A 9,661-nucleotide genomic window follows, 5' to 3' on the forward strand; every position below is an offset into this window, starting at 1 on the left:
CGCTGGGCCAGTCGGGCGCCGGCATCGACATGCTGTCGGCCGCCGCGCCGGCCGCCGCCATCGACGCCGGCGCGCTCTCGGCCGAGGTGAACCTGGCGGACGGCCTGCCGGCGGGCCTGCAGCTGCCGGCGGCCGGCGGCGCCGAGGAGCCGCCCCCGCCGGCCCGGCACGCCCGGCGGCCGCCGCCGCGTCGACGACCACGCCGTCCAGAAGAGCAAGCAGGACATGCAGAACTGCTTCGGCTTCGATGTGAGTCGGCCGGTGCTGCAGCGTTCACCTTGGACCGGCGGAGAGGCTTGAACATAGAGTGGACTATGTAATGGGGTCCTAGAAATTTTGGATGCAGATGCCCGGACCAGGTGCCGGTGAACAACTCACCAAGCTCAGGTCAGCTGTCTCATTAAGGACAGCTGTGCAGGTCCAGGTGGATTCCAGACTCGGGGCGGTGCGTCTTCATTATTGCGAGGATATTTCTAGATTTTAGCGTGATTTCTAGAATGTACAAAACATCCATAGTTCCACACCATACCTGCCGATTGTTGTCACGTATGGCGTCCTCACCGACTGCAGCTCCTCCGCCGACCCGCACCGCCGTCGTGTCGTCTTTTCCGTGCCCAGAGTGGTGGCGCGTGACCTTGCATGAGCCCGCGCCCGTCCCTGCTGACGCCGCGCCTCACTGCTGCAGGACGAGGAGGACGAGGTGGACTTCATGGCGACCGGCAAGAAGGAGGCCGTCGATATGATGTAGGCGACCCGTCACCTCTCTGACGAGACGGTCTCGGGCGGACAGTGACTATGGAGGCGCCACCGCTCCGCCAGCGGGGTGGGCGCCGTCGGACCGCAGCGCGCGTGCGCGTCGGCTCGTGGGCGGGGTGTCCATCGCCCGCCGAAGCCTCTCGCCTGACCTGCGGGTGGCGGCGCCGGCGCCTGATCACGACCGCCGCGGCTCTGAAGGCCCCGCTCGGCCATCGGTGGCGGTCGCTGCCCGCCACTACACTGCAGCATGACGGGGCGGAAGCGGTGTGGTGGAGCCTGCCGCAGCCAGGCGGTGGCGTACGGCTCGGGCCGGTCGCGCAGTATTGTGTGTGGCTGTTCACTGCCCGGATGCGGCAATATCGCATCGAGCCGAGCGTGTGTCGTGCTTGTCCGGGTGCACGCTTGATCTGTCCTTGGGCGACGCCGTGTGGGCCGTTCCGTACCGAGACGCTCGTAACGCACACCGGACTGGACGCCCGGCCGCACATCAGCAGGCTGAGCGACGACGGCGTTTGGTGGCCGTGACCCGATGCACGTCGATGACCTTTGTAACTTATATTTAGGTGATGCCGAGAGTTGGAATGCTGCCGCAGCACCAGGGTATGCAGGAGCCGCCGTGGTCGCTGGTTTTGTACGGAGGGTTTGTCGGTGGTTGGCGGGTCCGTGACGCGGCGCGAGCGTCAGCAGCGACTGGCGCTCGCGGGGCCCGGCGGCATTCGCTGCGTGTGTCGAGTGGCGCCGCCGCCTGGTGCGAGCCCGCTGCCGGGCGCGCGTCTCGGTGGCGTGGTCTCTTCTCTTGCCGCGTGGAGCTGGTGCGGCGGCGGCCGCTGGTGCAGCGCCTCTGGCCGGCGTGTGTGGCGATCTCTGCAGCTCGGCGCCGCGCTGACGGGGAGCCGACTGATGCCGGCGTCACTGCCGGGGCTGGAAACGCCCCGTGGCCCGGACCGGACCGGCGCAGTGGCCGGACGGGGACCTTCCGCCGGCCCGTGTGGGGTCCAGTTCTCGGTGTCGCGTTTTGGATTCAAGATTCGTGTTATCCGGACCCAATGTCTGTATTTGTGTCATGTGGTGGTGATACACCGTAGATCTATCCATGTACGTGTCTGTGTTACTGGCTGCGTTTTGAACAGTGGTCTTGTAGGGGTGAAGGGGGAGGACGTGGTTAGTAGATTGCCTCACGGATGCGGGGAGGCGTCTCGGTTGAGAACATTTTCACGCTGAATCGCAGCAACTTCACTATTGGGGGGCGAAGTCGCCGAGTTAAAAAATTAATAGATTGCAGGCTACATGGCCGATTAAGGACGGCTTTTTCGTAACATGCGCTTTCGACAATTTTTGAAATTTCCCATCAGTCTTAGATATAATGGCGTCTCAGGTGTTTCATGTCCTAATAATGGGGTCCCGTGTGACGTCTCGTCGAATAATAGCTTGCCTGTTACAAAGTGCACGTCGGGCTTTAACCAATGCCGGCTAATCCTCCCTGTGGTCCCAGCTGATCGCGGTTGTTGACTTGCTGCAGAAATTATTGATGACTTCCCGGAGCAAGATTGTCTCCACCGAGTTAGAAAGTGATATGCCTCTTGCAGGAGCTGTTGAATTGCCTTTACGAACGAACAAACCCTACCTGCGTCTTTGGATCATCACGTTTGCGGATGCCCTGTCAGGCTTTGCTAGCCCAGTTGCTACATGTGAAACCCACTTGCGACCTCCCTTCGCAGCGCCTTTCGTTCACAATTTTCCGAGCGCAGCATGTATAAACGTCGCCCTAATCATGATGGCGTGCAAGGGACGGCTATATCCATTGCCCCCCCCCCCCTCCTTTACACACACACACACACACACACACACACACACACGCACGCACGCACGCACGCACGCACGCACGCACGCACGCACGCACGCACACACACACACACACACACACACACACACACACACACACACACACACACACACACACACACACACACACACACACACACACACACACACACACACACACACACACACACACACACACACACACACACACACACACACACACACACACACACACACACGGTCACCGTCGGACCCATACAAATAACGTGTGGAAGCAACCCCGTCGCGGCTGGTGAGCATGTGCTCATTGTATGCGGTCTTGACGATTTTCTGGTAATGTACTGATTCATCGACAGTAGCCGTCTCCACCGGGCCGCGCTCCTCATAGGCGAAATTGATGCCTGAATTACTACCTTCGACGTCACAAGTGCACACGTCATCGCCAGCGACTATACTCCAAGCCGTAGCAACGGTTGTGACGCGCCTACCTAGGACGTCAGAGGTTGTTTGGGCGGCGTTTGGCAGTGGGGAACGCGGCTCCGATGATGGAGCTGGGGACTGACTGCATTGGACTGACCAGACATGAGGATGGCGGGACGCACCTGAATTGTACGCACTCACGTTTGTCGGCGGTTTTGCCACATCCCGCTGCTGTCACGTGAACCCGGGGAGTGCCGACAACTAGACGACTTCACCAGGTCAGTAACATCATGCTGGCACCGGAGAGTCCGATAAGGTGGATTCCAGCACGCTCGTGACACCAGATGAGCAGCTGGTGTTACGGTCTTCAACCTCGTTATGGTCCGTCACGCCAACCGACACCCAGACGTAGTCCTTCGTGTGACAGAGCTGCATCTGGAGAAGCAACCCGTTTTAGACCGGCGAAGTTTCTGCACACTGTTTACCGCCAGCTGCACCTCTTGCTCATGTGACTTACCAAGGGAAGGCGCAGGCTACAGAGGCGCGCGCGAGTGTGTGTCATTTGGGCTTTACCACGCACTCAGCTGCTCAGGCTTTATGGCGTCGCCTTCCTCGCCTATCGGCACAGAGGCGCGAGGACGAGCAAAACAGCTTTGCTACGACGCGCGAGCCGTCAAGTGGGCAAAGGAAAGTGCACCGCTTTGTTGGCAATGAAGGACATCGCCGAGCGGTGCCGGGTTGCATTAGATTTTGCCCAAGACTTTTGAAACCAAACAGCACCAAATCTATACTGATTTCGTAAAAAAACATTCCTGTCATTTTAAGGTGTTTGTCGTCATCGCGTTGCCAGCTTCGGTAGGCACAAGATAACTTATTTGGCCTATTCACGGGGCCGACGACTGAAGCCGACGGTGTGCGTCGTATGGCAAATATTTCTGTCAAATTGTTACCACCGAATGGCATCAAGAATGGTCGATGTCACCCCTTGGGTGAAATATCAGACGCTGAGTCCGCTGTCTTTGCAGTTAGATTTTAAAGGCAATATTCCACATTTGAACACATCAAAGCAAGCATCAGATATGATGGAATAGGCTCACTTACAGCTATTGGTATACTTTGAAGTGGACGAGACCGCTCTAAATAACACGACGCCTGTTTAGACTGTGCCTATCATTCACCATTGTCTGACCGCGTCATTGTCTTCCTCTCCATATTTCCTAGCTCAACAAGTGACGAGATGGAACAATAGAAACTCGGCAGATTGAGAAACGCCACCCGACTTCTTCGGCAGTAACAGACTGCGCTTCAAAATCTCCTCAACAGTCACCCAGCGAGACAGGCGAGCCACTCTTGTCGATCTCTTTGCTCAAGATATGTCTGTGACGTTAGCTCTCTTGTTGCTTAGGATATGTCTGTCAACGCAGCCCACTTTGCGCCGCGTCGTGCCCGGGCCGAACGGCGGGACACGACGAATGTGCGCACGGGTTATCGTGCAGTGCCGAGTTTTGTAAGGACGCGCCCGGCAGGCAGCACGTGGCCCGTGCGCATGTTGCAGTGCTGTCCATTTGTTTTGCACAGACGGCGGCGCAATGTGAGCCGCACGAAACAGTGAAGGAGCCGCTCGAAACCGTGACCGCTCGGTGAGCACGGGTCGGAACGAAAGGAAGTTGCCACTGTGTGGTTGGGAATTGAACGAAAAATCGCGTCGCACTAGATGTGCCGTGGGATATGCTACACGTCGCGTGTACAGAGGCGGTCCAGATGTATTCGCCCGGATTTGACGGATTTTCGCGTTCTTTTGTCACACCTCGGCAGCCGAGAGTGGGTGGAGGCGCGAGTCTAATTGCAGAGCTTCCGCCAGCGCACCGTCAGCAATTCATGTGGACAACTCTAGTTTGTGCAGCGCACGGTTACGCTAGCTATCGTAGGGCAAGCCGAGAATGTCGGCACCCCGGAAAACGTTGCTGAATACAACACGATGTCGTCGAAACTGTAGCCAGGGTCGTGTCGAAATTAACGCAGGCATGCACTGACGCATTGCCTGTGCTTGACACCCATTTATTCACCATTATGTGCACTATTCTGTCCAAACCCAAACCTTACCTAAAATGCCGCATTTCCACATTGTTGCGTCGCCAATACGCCACCAGTTCATCGACCAGTCGCCGCCGGTGATAATCAAATGCAAAACGAAATGCGCGCGCCACATATGTTGACAGCATCCGACAGCAGCCATTCAACTTTTGTTCTTTGTTGCGGCGATACGATGGCTTATAATGAGGATCACATGTATCACATGAATCCCTTCCTGAAAGAAAAGCTATAATAACCATACATTTTGAGAAAATGATAATTTGCAACGGGCGCGATGACAGAACCCATGAAATGTGGCTATTGTAAAGCGAAGCCCGCTGCTACGGCAAAACAGCACGTCCACTTGTAAAACAGCACACCCACCGTGTGTTTGGAGGTCACTACTGCACTTTCAGTATAGCTGCACAGCAAATTTGCATCGTCATTAAGAAGAAACAGGGGAGAAATTAGAAAGATCTAACACTCAAAATAGGATGAGTACAGCTTCCTTAAACCTTTTGGAATGCGTAGCAGCCCCCAGTTGTAGAGAAAATCCGGAGAGCAAGATTACAGAAAACACCGAGAATCATTGACTTTGTCTTAGTAGGCAAGTCGTTTACTTATTGCACCAGAATGCCTCAAATGATGCCTTCCGATCATTTGTTTCACGGCTTTATTGTGGTTTTATTTCTTGTGGCTTTATTGTGGCTTTTTATACTTATTGTGGCTTTATTGTGGCTATTACGGCTTTATTTATTACTCATCACCTTCGCGGCATGAATATACGGCACGAAGTGGGTAAGGCGAATGCAACGTTTATCTCAGGTTATAACTGGCGCTATCACCATCGGTTTACAAATGCCTCTGGAAGCGAATGCAATGGAGGCATTCAGGCATTTGCAACAACCACTTCCCGACACGCAAGCGCATATTAGGAGGAGGGGGAGGGGGGGGGGGCGTGGTTACCAACATATTTCAGTTAAGGTTGTAAGTGATTCACACCACGCTGCCGCGCTCCTGCACGACGAACTGGCTTACAGCGCAATTGTTACACGTCCCTAGCATCACATCCGGTTTCGGTCACACCCATCGTCACCCAGGAAATTCTATGAATGATGTTAGATTCATGCATGAATGATGTAGATACAAATCTGCCATGGAACGTGGCAGGTGTTTTCATTAATTTTCAAGCAGCCAGCCTCGTCGCTTAGCGGAGCAATCCCACAAGCACTTGTGCGCACAATTCAATAGTAAGGATTTTCTTAGCACATATGCTCAATTCGGTGAGTTGAATTCTTTCCACTTTGTTGTGGGCAGTACGCTGGGAGAGGAGCTTTACCACATTTAGCGAGCCTGCTTCCCAAACACTTGCAATTAACGGTTTGCAGCGCCGCTGTTTTGCTGGTCGATCTTGAACGTTTGAGGGTGATATTCGGTGAACCCAATGCTTTGCATGTGAATATTTTGCCAACTCACCGATGTCCGTTTTGATGTTTGACATTACCGATATTTTGTAGTTGATATTTTGTTATCGATATTACGTGTGTTTGATTTTATCTGATGTTTATTTTCGATTATGGACATTTAGCGGTGCATAATATGACGAGTGGATTGACGCATAAGCGGAACACTTAAATTTGAACGCCTCTCCTAACAACAAGATATGGCCATCACCGCCAGGGAGCCCGCGACACGCTGCCCACCCGCCCGATCCGTAAGCCGACACGGGCCAGGCGCCCGCCGCCACTCCAGTCTACACATATAGCCGTCTCGGGCCGGCGGTGGACGCCCGGCCCGGCAACGCCACCCATTAGCCCATCTGCTGCCCGCGCTCGCTGGAAGTTTTTAGGCGAATCGCTTGGTCTGAAAAAACAAATGTGTGGAAAATTTTTGCTACGTGCTGCCCATTGCGACCCTGAAAACCGTTACCTCTAAGATAGCTACTTAATTGCTCGTTGTGAGGTCAGAAGTCCGTCTGGAATGATACGATATGTTTTACGTAGCATTGAAATTCGGATTTCATGATAGCGAGGACAGTTCAGTACAAAGTGTTTAGGGTCTTCTTATGGATAGCCACACAAGCAAGAGAGACTAGGTGTAGATTGATTTCGAATTTCGAACAGGTGGGCATTCAGGTCTGACATTCCCAATCTCAGCCTAGTATTTAGGCTGTTACCATGCCTGGGTCCAAAGCTGTGATACACCGGAGGCGCGGCCATATCGTAGCGCTGGTATTTTATTGATACCTAGTGTGTCGATACATCGTCCCGCTACCCCTCACGAGGTTCCCTTGGCCGTCTCGGAGTAACCAGACTTGTCAAGGTGAATTAATGCGGGCTATTTCTCGTGGCCTTCACCTCAGATTTTGTAAGGAGTTGAACCATTGCAAATGAACCCCACCCTTCAAGTACACTGATGCTCGCGGGCCGCGGCCTGTCATGGTCATCATGGTTGTACCAATCGCATGTGTAATGAAATTATTCACATGGCGAACACCTAGCGCCATTGCAGCAATTCACCCGTCGTTGTCGAGTCGTAATCCCCCGTTCGCATGTAGGGAAGCCATGCGCTTCTTTTTTCTTTCTCGCCTATGATATGGATTGACTTATGTAACGCCCGTTTTTTACGGCTTCCATCCCCGACCCTTCCGCTGAAGCGAGACATACTAATCAGTTTTGTCTGCGAAAGTCGACTGCTAGAAAACGAGATGAAGTTTTCGTCTTGAAGGCACTGCGACGAACGTCGTCACGCACTCTCTGTGGAGCGCTCGCGACTGCAGAGGCCATATTAGCGCTCGGGGACCATGGCGCAACCAGGGTCGACCCCCCCCCCCCCCTTTCCCGACGTGGAGGCCGAAGGCACCAACGCACCGCGCCGGGTTAGATTCGGCCAGTATTTGTGTTTGTCCAATGTTTGTCACACAAACATGAATGATGTCGATATGTGTGTTTGTCCAATGTTTGTCATACAAACATGAATGTTTGTATTTGTATTTGCGTTTATCATGCCAGTATTTGTGGCATGCCAACGGCCGGATTCCAAACTGGCCTGTGGGGCTGTTCAAAATCGCAAGCTGTGTCCAAGGTGATACACAAGAATAGGATGTGTATTGTCTGACACAAGACTTGTGTCGGGTTTGGCGAGTTTGCATGTTTTCCGCACTGTGGCCTATGAGAAAAGTGACTTAAGTGATTGCATGCAGGTACATTGTGTCCCTGACAGACGCAGGCGACATAGCAGGTGAGTGGCATGATTTGCCGCCAACTTGACATGTGTTGCGGGGATGCCTTAGCCTCGAACCTCGCCCCCCCCCCCCGCCCCCACCACGGATTTTATACATGGAGCATCATACCATGGCCTTCCACACGCATGTCAGGACTGCTCTCACAATGGTTTCCCGTGCGTTAACTGTCTTGTCACAATTCTGTTTTTACTTTGAAAATCGCATTAACTGTACAAGCTGTTTCCAAAATGAAGTCATACCTGTGTATTGCTGATATAATGTGGTGCTGTTCATCATCATCAAAAACAATTAAAATGATGACGTGTTAGTGCCACGCTGTGCTGTGGAAAAAAAACACCAAGCACCGAAATTGTGCATAATTGAATTTTATGCATGCTGATGATACAGCAGCTACTTCATTCTTAGTAACATTGCAGTGTTGCTCAATCGCATTTATGATCACATTTATGATCTTTTGTGTGCACATGACGATGAACATCTGTTTTACAGCTGCAGGCAGAACTTGTAAATACATCTGAACTTTGCCAGAATCGACTTGCGTCGTAATAGCAGCCTGGTCAGATCCTACTTTTGCGTAGGGAAATACTTACGCCTTACAGTCGACTGTTACCGGTGATCTTGACCAGTTGCGCGTTCACAGCCCCCCCCCCCTTCCCCCCACACGCATAGAATGTGCTCTGAGCTTGAGCCAAAGCACACTTAGATATCGCTAAAACATAGATAAACAAGTGCGGCATGCTTGTTCGTGCATTCATGGCTATTGTGTAACAGCGCACAACTATCCCATCAGTGTACATCAGAACAGTAGAACTCGACTGGCAGTTTATATGACGAATGGAAGCAAAAACAGCACCGTCGCGTTTTCCGCTCAACTGTTGATTTCTATTTCAGCTTTAGTTACGGAAGGCATTGTAGAGCCCATACAGCTGGAGTGTTCCCTCGCCTTTTCACCGCCCCACCTCCACGACGTAACTCATAAAACTACTGCCTTACTTATCATGGTTTGACGGGGTCCACTTTCAGATGCCGATTCAATCCGCCTTCACTTTTCCTCGCGAAAGGGGACCACAGGAAGCTGCCCTATTTGGTGTCGACAGCAAAGCCATGTATCGAACCGCTCATTGCATTGCAATGGAATTAATCGCGAGTTCTTAGGTTTAAAATAACCGACCTTCAGTGCACCAGGAGAAGTACATGTTTACTTAACCGACCTTCAGTACATCAGGGGGTAGGTACTTGTTATGAGATGTTATGAGGCTAACATAACGTCGCACATATCGTCGGGTGCCCTACCACCCGAAAGAAACGTTCACAGTTTTGTCACCTATTTTTAAAAAAAAAAACATT

The 9,661-nt window shown here is 52.7% G+C and overlaps 1 long non-coding RNA gene across 1 annotated transcript; it reads left to right on the forward strand.

The window, feature by feature from the left end:
* Positions 1 to 155: 155 nt before the first annotated feature.
* Positions 156 to 1,854, forward strand: LOC119096371 (uncharacterized). The gene is made up of 2 exons (XR_005094061.1): positions 156 to 249; positions 686 to 1,854. It is a non-coding gene; the product is annotated as an uncharacterized LOC119096371 (long non-coding RNA).
* Positions 1,855 to 9,661: the final 7,807 nt, after the last annotated feature.

The sequence above is a fragment of the Pollicipes pollicipes genome, unplaced genomic scaffold (assembly GCF_011947565.3).
Source record: "Pollicipes pollicipes isolate AB1234 unplaced genomic scaffold, Ppol_2.1 Scaffold_4295;HRSCAF=5057_pilon_pilon_pilon, whole genome shotgun sequence".
NCBI lineage: Eukaryota > Metazoa > Arthropoda > Thecostraca > Pollicipedomorpha > Pollicipedidae > Pollicipes > Pollicipes pollicipes.